At 31.5% G+C, this 9,184-nt stretch overlaps 1 long non-coding RNA gene and 2 pseudogenes across 1 annotated transcript; all 3 read left to right on the top strand.

The window, feature by feature from the left end:
- The first annotated feature begins 89 nt into the window (after nt 1-89).
- On the top strand, nt 90-2,232 carry LOC107470813 (CASP-like protein 2B1; annotated as a pseudogene).
- On the top strand, nt 1,852-3,965 carry LOC107470812 (CASP-like protein 2B1; annotated as a pseudogene).
- A 673-nt stretch (nt 3,966-4,638) lies between these two features.
- On the top strand, nt 4,639-6,455 carry LOC127739638 (uncharacterized). The gene is made up of 2 exons (XR_008004480.1): nt 4,639-5,211; nt 5,795-6,455. It is a non-coding gene; the product is annotated as an uncharacterized LOC127739638 (long non-coding RNA).
- Nucleotides 6,456-9,184: the final 2,729 nt, after the last annotated feature.

The following is a 9,184-nucleotide window of genomic DNA, read 5'->3' as shown; positions in this document are numbered from 1 at the left end:
TTTTTTTTTCTGGTTTTCTGATTTTTATGGTATTTTATCTTCTTGATTATTTACTTTCTAAATATATATTTTGTTTCTCTCTTTTATTTATTTCTTTTTTCCTTGTCTGAATCTTTTTTTCCTTCTGTTTTCTTGGGTGTTGAACTAAAACCCGTGTCTATTTAAGTGGTGAAGAATTTAGTGGTTGGTGTTCATATCCATTGTTTTCTTTTGCATTGTTAGTGTCTAGAGAAAATGAGCTATTTGGGTGTAGGTGTTAGTCCTGGAACAGCTCCAATGTACCATAGCACAAACCTGAAATTGTTGGATAAGAGGATCAAGATAGCTGAGTTGGTGTTAAGGTTTATGATTCTTGGTCTTGGAGTTGTTGCAGCTGTTCTTATGGAACTGATTCACAAGTGAAGGTGTTTTTCTCCTTTGAGAAGGAAGCTAAATTCACTGATGTTAAGGCTTTGGTGTAAGTATCTATTTATCTATGTTCTATGTTAATTTCTAGCAATAAAAGTGTTGCATGTTTTGTTGTCCAAATTCATTAGTTTTTGATGGATTAAAAAACTTTGCAGATTCTTGGTAGTTGCTAATGGTTTGGCTGCTGGATACTCTTTGATTCAAGGACTCCGTTGTGTTGTGAGTTTGGTTAGGGGAAGTGTTCTCTTCAACAAGCCCCTCAGCTTGGGCCATTTTCTCTGCTGATCAGGTACCCTTCTATATTTGAAAGATCACATCCTACTTTTTTTTGTTGTCTTATACATTGTGGTCAAAACACAAGATTATCAAGATTCATCAACATCTTGCTTTTTCCTCAAGCATTTTGTTGCCATATTGATTAATATCATTTATTTTTGTTATAAATTCATGCAAAGACATAATAAAAAAGTAATTTGTCATTATGTCCATAGTGATATAACCTGAGTGGCAATATATATTTTTTTTCTGGTTTTCTTATTTTATGGTATTTTATCTTCTTGATTATTTACTTCTAAATACATATTTTGTTTCTCTCTTTTATTTATTTCTTTTTTCCTTGTCTGAATCTTTTTTTCCTTCTGTTTACTTGGGTGTTGAACACTATAATTAATAAGTGTTGTTGTTCTGTCTTTTTTTTCACCATTTGCTTCAGATTGGAGCTATTTATCTCTTATATTTCTAACTGTTGTATTATGCCTTTTTATGATTTCAATTTCGAAAAACTATTGTGTTAAAACAGTGGAAAATTCTTTAAACCCTAAAGAATTGTGTTATTTCGATCTGTTTTTGCTTTCCCTAGTTGAAGTGCGAAAAATTGTGTCTTGATTTCGTCCTGGATTGTTGCAAGTTGCTATTCCTTCCCTTTTTTATGATGGGTTTTCTCTATTTTGTGTTTCAGAGAGCCTTGACTTCTAATATTTTTTCTACCTTCCATTCTGTACGGAGTACTCTTATAAATTAATTACTTCAATTGTATCTACTATATCATGATTGATCTTAATTACTTTCTTTTCTCTTGCTCAGGAAGCATAATTTCTGCCTTCCTGTTGTTGCCCCCAGTGTAAGTTTGATATATTTCGCCTTCATTCTTAACTATCCCTTTTTATGAGGCCATATTTTTGTCATTTTTTATCTGTATCTGATCTTCCTAGAGTAAAAAGGAAACAAGTGCCTTAATTAGGATGATGCAAAACACTTAATTCATTAGTATTGCTTGTGCTGTTCTATCATTGGGTTTTAAGGTTTAACGGGTTTCATTGATATTTAATTTGATTGTATGGTAATTAGCTAATTTTAGGTACTTTATTAGAATATCAAACTGACTCCTAGCTTTCAATAACCTTTCCTAGGTAAGGTCGTGTAAAGACTAAGAAAGATGAAAGCTAGCAGTAGATGCGTGGATACTGACTGACAAGCCTTACTCTCATCAATCCATTCATTCGGTAAGCTTCAATCTCCATTCCCAGTTCTTCCCCATCTTGGATCTGTTTTTGGCTATGATATCTTGGTGTTTCAGGTTTCTTTCTTTTCCTAACCCTTATTGATATAGCTACCTGTGCGATTAGGGTTCATGGAAAAGGATGCTGGGAACAAATTTTTTTTGGTCTGATTTGTCAGATTCATTTAAAGATCGGTGGTAGTTCTCAAGAGGAAATCAGCCTAGGCTTCATGTCACTCTGCCGCTCTCTTATCTTGGGAAACAACAAGTTAGGTGGGAATTTTTACGGCGGCCCTGTCCTTTCTCTGTCCCCTTCCATCATGTGACGTGTTTCACTGTTCAGTCCGAATTTCCTGTGATGTAGGTATGTAGTGGTTATGACTTATTTCAGATTCTTTGATATTTGTTTACTTTGATACTCAAGTTTCCTTTCAATTAACAAGATTTGTTTTTGTCCCTGTTTGGGCGTTCTTTTCTGATTCTATTTTGAAAATTGGATTTTTTGTTTCGATATAAGATGTTGTGTTCCAGTAACAGTAATTGTTTTTGGTCCTGTTTATCCGTTCCCTTCTGATTTCCTTCTGAAAATTGGGTGGTTTTGTTTGTATTGCTGCTTGTGTGATAGATGAAACAAATGAACTATGCTTAGTGTCAACTGATTCAAAAAAGCTCCTCTCTAATCTCACCCCCTGGAAGGAATGTTAGAAGATAACACTTAGAATCATCGGAATGAGGAGTTTAATTGATCATAGGGAGGAGAATGAAGAACATGCTTTTCTTCGGCTTCTAATAATGGATAAAGAAGTTAGTTATTATAGCTATTTTGATAGTTTTGTTGAATAAGTTTATAGGTGTGTAAAAATAAGTTAGTGTATTTATAGGATGCAATTGTATTCACTGGTTTATTGTTTTTTTTTTCTGGTTTTCTGATTTTTATGGTATTTTATCTTCTTGATCATTTACTTTCTAAATACATATTTTGTTTTTCTCTTTTATTTATTCCTTTTTTCCTTGTCTGAATCTTTTTTTCCTTCTGTTTTCTTGGGTGTTGAACTAAAACCCGTGTCTATTTAAGTGGTGAAGAATTTAGTGGTTGGTGTTCATATCCATTGTTTTCTTTTGCATTGTTAGTGTCTAGAGAAAATGAGCTATTTGGGTGTAGGTGTTAGTCCTGGAACAGCTCCAATGTACCATAGCACAAACCTGAAATTGTTGGATAAGAGGATCAAGATAGCTGAGTTGGTGTTAAGGTTTATGATTCTTGGTCTTGGAGTTGTTGCAGCTGTTCTTATGGAACTGATTCACAAGTGAAGGTGTTTTTCTCCTTTGAGAAGGAAGCTAAATTCACTGATGTTAAGGCTTTGGTGTAAGTATCTATTTATCTATGTTCTATGTTAATTTCTAGCAATAAAAGTGTTGCATGTTTTGTTGTCCAAATTCATTAGTTTTTGATGGATTAAAAAACTTTGCAGATTCTTGGTAGTTGCTAATGGTTTGGCTGCTGGATACTCTTTGATTCAAGGACTCCGTTGTGTTGTGAGTTTGGTTAGGGGAAGTGTTCTCTTCAACAAGCCCCTCAGCTTGGGCCATTTTCTCTGCTGATCAGGTACCCTTCTATATTTGAAAGATCACATCCTACTTTTTTTTGTTGTCTTATACATTGTGGTCAAAACACAAGATTATCAAGATTCATCAACATCTTGCTTTTTCCTCAAGCATTTTGTTGCCATATTGATTAATATCATTTATTTTTGTTATAAATTCATGCAAAGACATAATAAAAAAGTAATTTGTCATTATGTCCATAGTGATATAACCTGAGTGGCAATATATATTTTTTTTCTGGTTTTCTTATTTTATGGTATTTTATCTTCTTGATTATTTACTTCTAAATACATATTTTGTTTCTCTCTTTTATTTATTTCTTTTTTCCTTGTCTGAATCTTTTTTTCCTTCTGTTTACTTGGGTGTTGAACACTATAATTAATAAGTGTTGTTGTTCTGTCTTTTTTTTCACCATTTGCTTCAGATTGGAGCTATTTATCTCTTATATTTCTAACTGTTGTATTATGCCTTTTTATGATTTCAATTTCGAAAAACTATTGTGTTAAAACAGTGGAAAATTCTTTAAACCCTAAAGAATTGTGTTATTTCGATCTGTTTTTGCTTTCCCTAGTTGAAGTGCGAAAAATTGTGTCTTGATTTCGTCCTGGATTGTTGCAAGTTGCTATTCCTTCCCTTTTTTATGATGGGTTTTCTCTATTTTGTGTTTCAGAGAGATCCAAAATCCTGTGAGTCACGCAATCCAATGTGCTCAAATCCTACACCAGCCTTCAAAAAGTCGCGAAGTAACGCTTCCTTACCTATTTCCTTCATTTCTTTATTCTAATTTTTATCTCATTGAAAGGAGCTGGTTTATTTCTTATAAAACTATTTGGTGTTCTTGTGGGGTCCATGTTGATTTTGCACACAAAGGAATTGAGAGGCAAATTTGGTTTTGTTACCTTTTTTCTTCAGTTACCTGTTCTTCAATTGTGCAGCAGTTTTTGGGTTCAGAGATAAAATACTTTTGGGTAAGTTAATTAAGACCAGTACTTGCTTATTTTTTATATAAATTATTCTTTTGTTTTCTTTTGTGTGGGTTTATAAATTTTACCTTTTTATGATATGTGAAAGTTTATAGGTGTGTAAAAATAAGTTAATGTATTTATAGGGTGCAATTGTATTGGCTAATTTTTTGGTTCTAGCAGCAATTGGAACAGAAGCATGTGAAAAAAAACACAAATGAAAGTGAGACACATAATAAGATCTATATACAATCCATATAAAAACACTTCAAATGCTCTCTGAATATCCTAGAAATTGTAGGCATCAGATTGGATTTGGTTTTCTAATATGTAATTCATAGTAGCTTTGAATAATTTTGATTCTTTTTCTGAACTCTGTCTTCATGAAGAGAGATTCTTTTTCGATTTTCTGTTAGGTTCTTCGTTTTCAGTATGCAGTGATTTTATTAGAGTTTGCAATTGTGTTCCTGATTTCCCATTGGGGTTTGCGTGTTTTAAATATGAGTTTTGTAATTTTTCGTTGATTTTAATACTCAATTTTCTATAATGTACACTGAACTATTGAGCTATTAATACTCATACACACTTGATTTAGGGTAGGATTTAGGGAGGGAGATGATTTGTGGGAGTGATTGCTGATTGGAATATGGGTCAAATTGAAAAGCTAGATTTGTGGTCATGGAGATGTCTTTTTGCTTTCATTATGGCAATTGTGAGGTGATCCAATAGCTTCGACAGGTTAGTAGGCATTAGATTTATTTAAGTTTTCTTATGATGTATTCATTTATTGGGACCCTTGCTCTATTGGGTCTTTCTTTTCTTCAATTTGTTGTTGGAAAAAGCTACAGCAATAATATAAGTATAATGTCTAAAATTAGTTTGAGTATTTAAAGTATATAACTACAAGTTCTGGAATAAATTTAGAAATAATGAAGTTTATTACAGTGCACAAAATGAGTTAAATAAACATTATTATTAGAAAACTGTCTCGTGGGATTGCTGATAATTTGGATGACCCAAAATACAAGCATTACAAATATTGGTCTAACCCCTTAGAAACAAGGTGAGATCCTATACTTAATTGCTTTAGTAAACATTTTGTAGAAGTTGCACACAAGAAGACTGCCAATCTAGAATTTGACTATTGTTGGCACATAGCTACTACGTAATTAATCATTTTATTACCTTGGTTTGGGGCATTGATAGATTCCTGCTTTTGCTATCTTCTATAATGTCGTATCCTGCTGTCTTTTAAAATCCGTAATTTATTCATACTACTTCTCTTTATGGTTTGTGTTATATTTTTGTCCTGCTGCTGCAGATTACCACATGCTCCAAATATGGAGATTTACTCTATGTATGGGGTCGGGATTCCAACGTAAAGAGTCTATGTTTATAAGTCAACCTTCCAATCGGAATGCTACATTCCGTTTCAGATCGACACATCAGCAATTGGTGGAGATGAGGACTCTTTTTTAAAGGATGGAGTTTATAATGCCAATTGGGATGAAACCGTTCCTGTTTTAAGCGCTGGTTTCATTTGTGCAAGAGGCTGGCGGGAAAAAACCCGCTTTAATCCTTCAAGCATCTAAACGTTCGTAAGGGAGTATGAAGACGCTGCTCCGGCTAATCTTCTCGAAGGAAGGGGAACCCAGAGTGGTGCTCATGTTGATATATTGGAGAACTTTGCACTTATTGAAGATATTATACGAGTAGCAACAGGGGCCTCTGGTGAGGACTTAGGTAGACATAGAGTTCACTCAGATTTTCAAAGGGTTTCAAAATATTAACTCTCAGTGCAATAAATGTTCCGGCTGGCAGTTGTTCCTTTATTAAATTATTTTTTACTTTTCGGATTATAAATACTCATTGTTACCTTAGTTTAACATGAGTATTACCCATGAGGTTATAAACAGTTACCCATGAGGTTATAAAGAACTGTTGTTAGGAATTAAATGGAAATGTGCACTAATCTTTGATCATTTTAGCATTGGTATTGTGACACCAAACTAATCATTTCTATGTGTTAGTGAGTTTTCTGAAATGTTACCTGTTCTATATGTTTGTGTTTTGGATTAATTTTAAGACACTTATCAGTTGTATCATATTATTAATAATTTCCTCTTTTGGTGCATGTGTTTATCTTCTTTTGATAGTGTTCCTACCAAGGCATATACTTAAAGTGTTGACAAGGATATGTGTATACCACAAAATCAGTCATGATTTTTTATTCGATTGATTGTTTTTTTATTGGATAAAGTAATTTAAAAAATATTTAGATCTTATTAGCTCTCTCTCGTGTCAATTTGAGTGTCAATTTGAGAGTCAAATACGCAATTCTCTAAATACACAATTGTGATATTAATGGCACAATTATAAATAAAAATTTTTAACAAGAAAAAAAATTTAGGACACCATGTATTATTAACGTATATTAGAATAACATTAATTTATAGATATTTGTTTGAATCTACATAACAATATAATTTTGTTATTTTAAAACACAAGGAGTTGTATTAACATTATACGCATAATCAAATTATTAGTTAATAAGTTGTTTTCGAGTGGATTAATAACTTCGTTCACTTATCATATTTTTCAGGCTGTTGTGATTCTATTCGAACAGTTTACTTATGAATAGTTGATTTGCTGTAGAATACGTTTAACTATATACTTTATAATAATAACTCTGTTCTTATTGTGTTAGGATAATTACTTGCATTTGAGATCTTAGGTCAATAAATTTGCGACTTGCGTATGTGTATGAAATTTTTTTTAAACTTGATATTATTTGTTTAGGTTCAAGTATGAAACTAAAGCAATTTTTACTCTTTTGATTACTGATGATTTTTCTCAATTTTGACTCTTATTTATCTCAATGTTAGAAGATTTAATTTTATGCATTTGAATAATAATATATTTTTGTTGTAATACGTGAAAAACCCTATAAAATCTTATACGGTTCAATTTCAATTGCTCCCTTCCTTAAATTTTAATGCGATGAAAGAATTCTTTTTATATACATAAATTATATTGGTTTTTGTTCTTATTTATGTTTATCTTCTTAATTGTGTTGTTTATATTTTTAAGTTGTATTTGTTGTTGCATAATTTATGAAGTTGAACAAGATACAATGTTCTATGAGACAGGATTTCTATAGCCAATTCTAAGACGTGCTCATCAAAATTAATGTTTTGAAAAGTAACGATACTTATGCAACTATGAAGAGTTAGGAAAAAATACTTATGTATTGAGTAGTGATAGAGTAAACAAATCTGTTACATTTAGTTAAGAATTAAACAACAAAAGTACTTTTTATTAACTTAAAAATGGACAATCCAAAAACATTGAGAAGAACCGAAATTTTCAACCCGTGCAATGCACGGGTCTTCTGCTAGTATATATATATATATATTGTGTGTGTACTCTATAATTATTTTGGGAATGGGCACTAGTGTCCTTAGCCGTCTTAGTGTGTTACTATAGATTGCAATAATAGATTCTGATAAGGCTTTCTGATATGCTTTTTTTATTATATCTTTTTATTCAGATAATATTAATTTTAATATTTGAATCTATTGTAGTAATAGAGTAAATATATATATTTTCCTTTAGTTTATTGGAATAATAATAATATCTGGTATAGCATGCGTCATGCTGCCAAAACACTTATATCGCTACCAGAATAGATGATGATTCAGCTGTATTTTTGTTATGCAGTTAGTCCATACTTTAAAAAGGTTCCTGTAAAGTCGATACTGATTAATGAACAAAAGAAGTTGGTAGAAATGTAGAAGTAGAATGGTAATTGAGGTTCAATATTTATCATGGATTAAGAAAAAAGCCTCTTCTTTAAGAACACAAAATCTAACGTTTGGTTCTTTTCCTGGTCATAGTTCTAACTTCTAAATTATTCATGATTACTGCATTTGATGGGACAGACACATGTTTTTGTTCTTTTGGGCTTACACTCAACTAGTTCCTGATAAAAGAGTTACTACTAAGCCCTGATGCAATAAATCAATATTAAGGCCCAAAGATATTTAAGGTTTGAGTTTTCATAACAAGGCCAAAATCTGAATAGGTCGTTTCGGAGAAGAAGTACTTTAGACAAAAAAAAATGAAAAGAAACGCTTCACAAAGAATTCTCTTCTAGCCCATCATGGCATTGTCCAAAAAAAAAAAGAAAAGAATTCTCTTTATATTAGAACGTTTTTTGTGTGGATCTCGTAATTATTGAGAAACACTCTAATGCCTCGCTGATTACTACAATGGCTATGTGATGTATCAATGTTTAGATTGTCACCAAAAGGGGTGGCAAATGGGCCAAAATTTACCGAGCCAATCTTTGTAATTTGTCAAAAAGGATGAGTAAGGTTAAAAATTTAATACTGCTAAATTTAGAATATTTGTCTAACTCGTACCGCTTAATCTGTGAGTTTTGATGGAACGGGCAGATTTTTATGTTGGGTTAGATATTTTTTTTGTCCAGTCTATTTTTCATTAATCTATAAAAAAATGAAGATGATAATTAAAGATATTCTAAGATATATTTTGAATTATATTTTATATTTGATTGATTATAAACTTAAAGATATTATATGTTTTGCTATTGGCAATATTAATTTTATTATTTTGTTTCAAAAAATTTGGTTTATAATTATATTTATTATATATTTATAATTATAGAAACATTAATGTTTGTGAATTT

Source organism: Arachis duranensis, chromosome 10 (assembly GCF_000817695.3).
Source record: "Arachis duranensis cultivar V14167 chromosome 10, aradu.V14167.gnm2.J7QH, whole genome shotgun sequence".
Classification (NCBI taxonomy): domain Eukaryota; kingdom Viridiplantae; phylum Streptophyta; class Magnoliopsida; order Fabales; family Fabaceae; genus Arachis; species Arachis duranensis.
Note: the sequence above shows the minus strand (reverse complement) of the source record. Positions and strands in the feature narration are given on the sequence as shown.